Genomic DNA, 7,015 nt, shown 5'->3' with positions numbered 1-7,015 from the left:
CGCGGGGTACAGCGGTAGCGATCTGTCTGGTATTCTTTCCCTCTCCGCCTCTCTTTTCCCCTCTTTGCTCCTTTTTCTGTCCCCCTTGGGTCGGAACGGTTACCCTTCTTTACCACTGAACAGTTCTCAGATATAATATTGCCGCGTTTGTGCTTCATGTTTTGTCCGAGAAATCCATTACAAGAATCCTTCCCGAGTCTCCCTTTTACAGCGGAGCGGGACACAAGTAAAGCATGCTAGCAGCAGAGCAGATTCTTCACTAAAGCTGAATTTAAATGACTGGGGGGTGTGAAGGGGTGTTGTGGTTCGGTTTTGTTGTTGTTGGGTCTCTTTTAAATTGCCAGATGTTCAGAAAGCTTATACTTGTCTGATCCTGGCATGGTGTACTGTGCAAGTTGCACCTCCATGGACATCAGTGAAAAAATGACCAACCATTTTGCTTTTCCCTTTGTCGGTGGCACAGAACTCCCACTACCCAGGAAACAGATGGCTTGCAGGTGAAGAGACCCGGGGATGTCGGCGTGCGACGCACATTACTCCTCACGTTGGACTACCAGGTCAGTGCACTGCTTTCAGCATGGAAAACACAGCCATTGGCACCTAGTGCAACAGAGCAAATTCACCTTGTCACATACATCAAAACCCAATATACTTGGACTTGCAATGTCACGTGGTCCATTGAAGTGAGAATGATAGCAAACTGACATTATTTAAAATTTAAAGGGGACAAATCAAGCGAGTTTCTAATATAGTGTCGCAAAATATTGGTCTTGACATTATGGTAATTAGTATTTTTATTGCTCACCTGCAGAAAAAATATGCATTTCCTTCTCTAGCTTCTTAGAGAATAGTCAGATAAGTTGCACACAAGTTATGTGTGTGGTTCTTTAAAAAATTTCAAAGGAGTAGCTTTTGCTAGTGGTACCTAAAACTAGCTGTGTAGCTGTGGCAGCCTTAGCTTGGTACAAATGATGGACACTGCAGTTCTGGAGCTACTAATCTGACTGAAACCGTCCCTGGAAGAAATGTTGCTGGGTTAAGGAAACTGTTAATGCACTGCTGCAAGTGGATGGGATCCCCCTTTCCTATGACAGTTCAGGCTCAGATGCATTTTGGTGGTACAACTTTAAGAACTTGTTCTTTGCCACCTTCTTTCCCCTCCACACAGATAGCATCTATTCAGGATAAAAGCACTCCATTAGCAGAGAGAAAATTTATTAATTTTAGGGAGCATATGGACTAACTGAAATACTGATATAGGCAGTGAGAATTTTTATTGTTAAGACAATAGAATGATGTTTGTTTTGCTCACTGTTATTATAAATTTATGCTTTAAAATATATGTTCTTTGATGCTTAAATTTTGATTTGTTGTAAAGCTAGCTTTGGGTGACCTGGCACCCATCAGAGTAATCCTTGCCTAATAATGTGGCAAACACTAAACTTGAGTAAGAGTACACTCTTAAAGAAGCATCAAATTGCAAATTATCCAAGGAATTTATATTACTAGAGATGCCGAACGGGGAAGTTGAATTGTATCACTGAGGTCAGGAAAATAAATATATTCCATTGACTGGTTGTGGTTGGGTAAATGTTCTGGCAAAGGTGGTAACAGAGGTGACCTGAGGGTCAGTGGAGCATGGGAGAAATTAAAGAATATCTGCTTTGTTTTTTCTGTCAGATTCATGAGACAATTGAGTCCATAAATCAGCTAAAAATACAACATGATTTCACGCTGAGTTTATCCAAGGATCCCAAAGGATACATCCAAGACCTCCTCTGGTCCCAAAGAAGGGATCTTAAGGTGAGCAAAGGTTTGGAAAAGAATGAATAGTGGAACCATAATGGAATAATTTTATCTAAACGTACATAGAGTGGATAGCTAAGGATGGATAATTGGTGGAAGACAGACCTTGAGTGGACTACCGTAATCCAGAGTAGACAGTATGCAGGAAAGACAGATGAGGTTGTATTCCAGCTGCCATGGAGCAGTGGTGCTTCATGCCAGTGCTAGGTCAATTTGTGGCCAGACAGTAAGATCGAAATGCAGGGGTTTGCTGATGTATTCTGTAAAATCAAAGCGGTGTAAAACTCAGCAGGAGCATCCTGCACTACAAGAACACGATTGTGTTTTGTTGGTTCATAATTGAATTTTATTTGCTGTCCTTGAACTTATCTTTGAGATGGGCAAGGAATGGAATATAAAGAAGCACGGTTGGTTGCTAGCAAAAATGAATAATTTGTTCATAAAGTTTCACATTTTCTGTCTTTAACTGAGATGCCTCAAAATCAGTTGTATTAATGAATCCATTAAATTATTTTAATAAAATCATTGTTTGTTTCTTACAAAAATGCCTAGTTTAAGTCAATAGTCTTCCAAAAATCTACTGTTAAGATTATGGTTATTATTATTTATATTGTATTGAAAGAGGACAGACATCTGAAGAATGTTTCAATAAAGCAGACTTTGACTTGAGGAACTTATAACCGAGGGTGTTGTGGAGCTTCTCTAACTATGTAGATGGACTAGTTGTTCATAGTTTTGCCTGACTGACAACTGCTCCCATAAGAGCCTTTTCTATAGTGTTCTGCCCTGCTGGCATCAGAGTTGTGATTCTATGTCACTGCTTTGCTAAATATATCAATAACTCTATATACCTGTGATTCTGTGATGCTGGAGACATAGTCATTAGAATTCTATTTTTTTATAGAATGGTTCCAACCCCCAGCTGCTCTGTCCCTGGAGGCAGATTGGACAGGGCTTGGAGCAACCTGTTTTATTGGAAAGCATCCCTGCCCACGGCAAGGGATGGAACTGGATGAGCTTAAAGGTTCCCTCCAATTGTATTGGAGGGATTTTGTGATCCTGTTTTCCCAGTAAGGACACACTGTCCATTTGCTTTGGGCTTTCAGAACAGTTCTGAACATTTTTATGTGTAATGTAGATAAATTTTCACGCTGGGTGAATCTGAAAGTTTCTATATGTGGTAGAAGAGCTATGGTGAAAAATGTTTTGTCACAGTTGATGACTGATGTGGTTGGAAACCCAGAGGAAGAACGCAGAGCCGAATTTTATCACAAGCCATTTTATCATGAGGTCTCAAGAAGCTGTGAGCAGATATTTCTACTGCAAGGTATGAAAGAAATACCTACAGTGTTGACTTACAAACACATCTCCTGTCAGTGAGTAATTGAATCTGCTGAACTGTAGTGTGTCTTTTTCTTTCAGATCCAGCAGCGCCGACAGGAATTGGAACAATCTCTGGGAGTGTGTAACACATAAGTACTGCTCACAAGATTCCATTGGCACCATGACCACCAAACCAGTGGACTTTTCAGTGTCACTTAGCTCACTGTTACACATGGACCTGCTTCCTGACCGAATGAGAATGTACCATCAGCACACCAATCAGAACACCAGCTTTAGAGTGACCCTTGAAAATCTTGCCCATGATGGGTGTCTCAAACCATTCCAAGGCACAGAAAGCACCATACAAGCATCAGTGTAAAAGGTGTCTAAAGGTTCACTCATCAACGCACACTGTTAAGTTTTAGTGGAAAGTTAGACACTAAATCCTAAATCAGCAAATCCTAATGGGCTATGCTTAGTCATGGGTGGCACTGAATGGGTGAGGTTGAAATGGGTGTTCTAGGAGACTACAGATTTAGAGAAATAAATGCAGTTCTTACCCTATGGTACCCAAGAGTCTCAAACAGTAAATTCTCTGGAATTAGACTAGATAAGATAGTCTTTCTTATAAATGTGGAATGCTTTATACTCCTGAATACTGTTTTTATTCCAGCCAGACCAATGCAAGAAGCTATCTCACCATTGGAAAGAACAAACTAGGAGGATTTTCCTCCTGGAATGCAGAGCCCATCTGGAAGAAAGACATATAGTCAGGACATGTCCTCTGCAGCTGCAAACCATTTCTCTACCCTTTGTCCCGGCCGTGAAAGGTAGATTGAATCACTTATCACTAGATGGCTATGATCCTTGTACTCTACAGAGAGAAAGAGAATCATCCCTGGGATAAGAGCTTCTTACGCATCCTTAATATCTGTGGTATTAGCAACATATGAGGCATTCTGAGAAAATGAAAATAATGTAATGGTGCTTTGCTGATGCCTGCCTTTAACACAGCCGATATTAACAGTAAGCATGTATGTAAAATAGCAGATTACTTAAGTGTTTCTCCATGTGCCTGTAGGGTTTATCACTGGAAAGAACTTGCTAATTCTTGGTGCAGAATCCAAGGAGCTTAACTTCATGTAACATGGTAGTTTTTTTCTTTACTTCAGGATGTTAACAGAGTCTCTGCATTGGTCTCACATTTTGATCACAGGTGAGCTGCCCCTTCCTGTGAATTATTTAGCTCTCCCATACACGATATGTGGTGGTTATGTTGGATACTGTTGAATCATAAAGCACTATCAGCCTTAAACAGCACAGAGAACATATCCCTTGGAAATCATCTTCTTTGTAAATGTACAACAAATTCAGACTACGGGAATTTATTGGACAATTACTTGGGAGCAGGGACATCTTCCATAAATCCTTCCCCTCCTCATTTTTTGTAGTGCACAGATGAGATGTAATTAAAGGCACAATGTGATTTCTAGTCCAAATAGCAGCTGCCAAGGTATATTTGATGTGGCACTCAGTATCCTTTTCACCTCCTTTCTTTCACTTATTTCAAAAAAGAATCAAATTCACATGATTGAGAAGGAAGGCAGCTCTTCTGAATAAATGCATCTTTTTCTCTAGTATTGTGTTTTCGACTGTCTTTGCCAATTTCTGTCTTAGTTTAACTTGGAAGTTGTTTCTGTTCAGTCACAGAAGAGAGTCTTCTCCTTACCCCTCTATTTAATATCTTTGTTTTCACATTAATAGTGCCATGGCTTTTACTCTGTTCATTGCATTCTGAGACGTCCGTCTTGGAAAATTTATTTTTTATTGCATTTACGTGGTGGTGGCAAAAATCCACACAAAACCTGTCGGTGTGAGAAGAAGTAAGGCAGTACCTCATTGCCTGAGGGAATGCCTTTTACTGGGAATGGCTTCATTAGGAATTTGTCCCTTTAGTGTAAAAACCTCTTTTCACAGAAAAACGTGAAATCCTGCAGTCTTAAACTGGTTGTACTGAGTGCTGTGAGGTCGGGTAGATGGGGAGCGGGTAGAAAAGCCGGGTAGATGGCAGCCCGGGAAGGACCCCCGTCTGTCTAGTCTATGGCCCGAAGCTGACGCCGACCCAGCGCTTTCAGCGCCATTTTCCGTGGCATTTCCCGCTGTGGGGTCGCGGGCTGTGCGGTCGGCGGCGCCGGGGGCGGACGGGATCCGCGCTGGCGGCGGCAGGCAGCCACGGGGACGCCTCTCGCCCTCGCACCGCCCCGCTCCTCTCCGCTCCCTGGCCGGACCCCGCGCCACCGCCCCGCGCTGCCGCCCGCGCCGGGGAACGGCGGGAAAACACAAAATCCTCGAGGAATGGCAGCCGCCGGAGCTGCCGGGGCCAGCGCGCTGCCCGAAGGGCGGGATCTGCCCGGAGCCGGCAGCACCCGGCAGGACGGAGCTGCTCCGCTCGGCAGGAGCTGCAGGCAGGATTGCCAGGCGGGGCGAGCAGGGAGAATTTCAGCTGCCAGCAGCTCTCTGCGAGTGCCGCATGCAGTCCGGGCTGAGCCAGCAGGACGTGTGGGTGCTGCTCCTGTCCCCGGGAGGAGGCTGCTGCAATGGCAGCTCGCGGCAGCCGCGTGTGTCTGGGTGTGGAAGCGGCGCTAATGCTGGCAGCTGCGTGTGAGCATTATAGAGCTGAATTGTGTGTTTACCTGGTGGAAGATGGATTTTAACCTAGTTTTGTAGGGAATAATGTTTTGACACTAGTAGTTCCTGATAAAAATTGTTGTATCTATTATTCTGTTTGATGACCCTAGCTTGTAACTGACATCTGAGATTGCACTATATAATGTGAAGATTGCAACAGTTGGTTTGTGGGTTTTTTTATATGCAGCAGAAATTTGACTCAGCTTTTTTCATTTAATTTTACACACTGCTTCAGTCCAATTCAATAGCTCTTGATCCTCAGCTAATCTGCTTGCCCTTAGCTCCTGTGTTCTTTTCCTGCCTATTGCCTTCTCCCTCTAGGGTAAGGAACTGGCCTTTCAAGTATTTCTTGTATACTACATGTCAGGCCAGTGTCACTGTTTTCTAAATGCGGTTACTGTGTGTGCAGCTCATTGTACACTGTAATTAAATTTATTTTTAGACTAACTCAGAATCTTTGCAACACCTAATTCACTTTGGAGTTTTTGTTTTGGTTTTAAGGAGTGTAGCAGTTAATAATTACTGCTAGAGGGTTGTCTGAATTTAATATTTCTGCCCATGTGCCAGCCTTAGCAAGAGTGCACATACATCTTTACACTTTCTTGAGATGAAGTTCAACTTTTTAGTACTAATTGTTTTAAATAATGAACAGTGTGACCTGATATGGTCGTGTGCATGTTGTGGGGGTTTTGTTGGATGTTTGTTTTGGCTTTTTTGTTTTGTCTTGTGGGGTTTTTTTGTTTGTTTTTTGTCTTTTTTGTAATCCTGTCCTAGGTGGATGAGGATAGAAGATGGAAAACTTAATCAGGAGGATGTTGAGAGCTGGTTAAGTGATTATGCAAGAGCATAATTTATGATGAGCTGCTTTAGAGTTCAGCCCAAACCAGACATTGTAATGTATCTTACATGAAAATACTCTGTGTGGGTGGATAAACCCCTGTCCAGCCAGCAGTCACTCATAGCCTGAGCATGCCTCCCCCTCAGCTTTCCCCAAAAAGAGAATTGTATGAAGTCTTGCACTGCTGGCTGCCTCTCCAGACCTCTTGTAGCTATTCTCCTGGCAGGAGTAAGTGTCCGTTCTTTTTGTAAGATCTATTGTGTTTACATTCACGTGGTTCCCTCCACTTCTGCTCATGAATGTTCAGAGCCAGCACAAAATGTGGGCATTAATCAAAGTTGCTCCTTTAACTGTCTCTAG

The 7,015-nt window shown here is 42.9% G+C and overlaps 1 long non-coding RNA gene across 1 annotated transcript; it reads left to right on the top strand.

The window, feature by feature from the left end:
- The first annotated feature begins 367 nt into the window (after positions 1 to 367).
- LOC146435709 (uncharacterized) lies at positions 368 to 4,342 on the top strand. The gene is made up of 4 exons (XR_014852365.1): positions 368 to 557; positions 1,681 to 1,803; positions 3,022 to 3,133; positions 3,229 to 4,342. It is a non-coding gene; the product is annotated as an uncharacterized LOC146435709 (long non-coding RNA).
- The last annotated feature ends 2,673 nt before the right edge of the window (positions 4,343 to 7,015 follow it).

The sequence above is a fragment of the Lichenostomus cassidix genome, chromosome 5 (genome assembly GCF_008360975.1).
Source record: "Lichenostomus cassidix isolate B80296 chromosome 5, HeHo_3.0, whole genome shotgun sequence".
NCBI classification, from domain to species: Eukaryota; Metazoa; Chordata; class Aves; order Passeriformes; family Meliphagidae; genus Lichenostomus; species Lichenostomus cassidix.
This window is presented reverse-complemented; position numbering and strand designations above follow the sequence as displayed.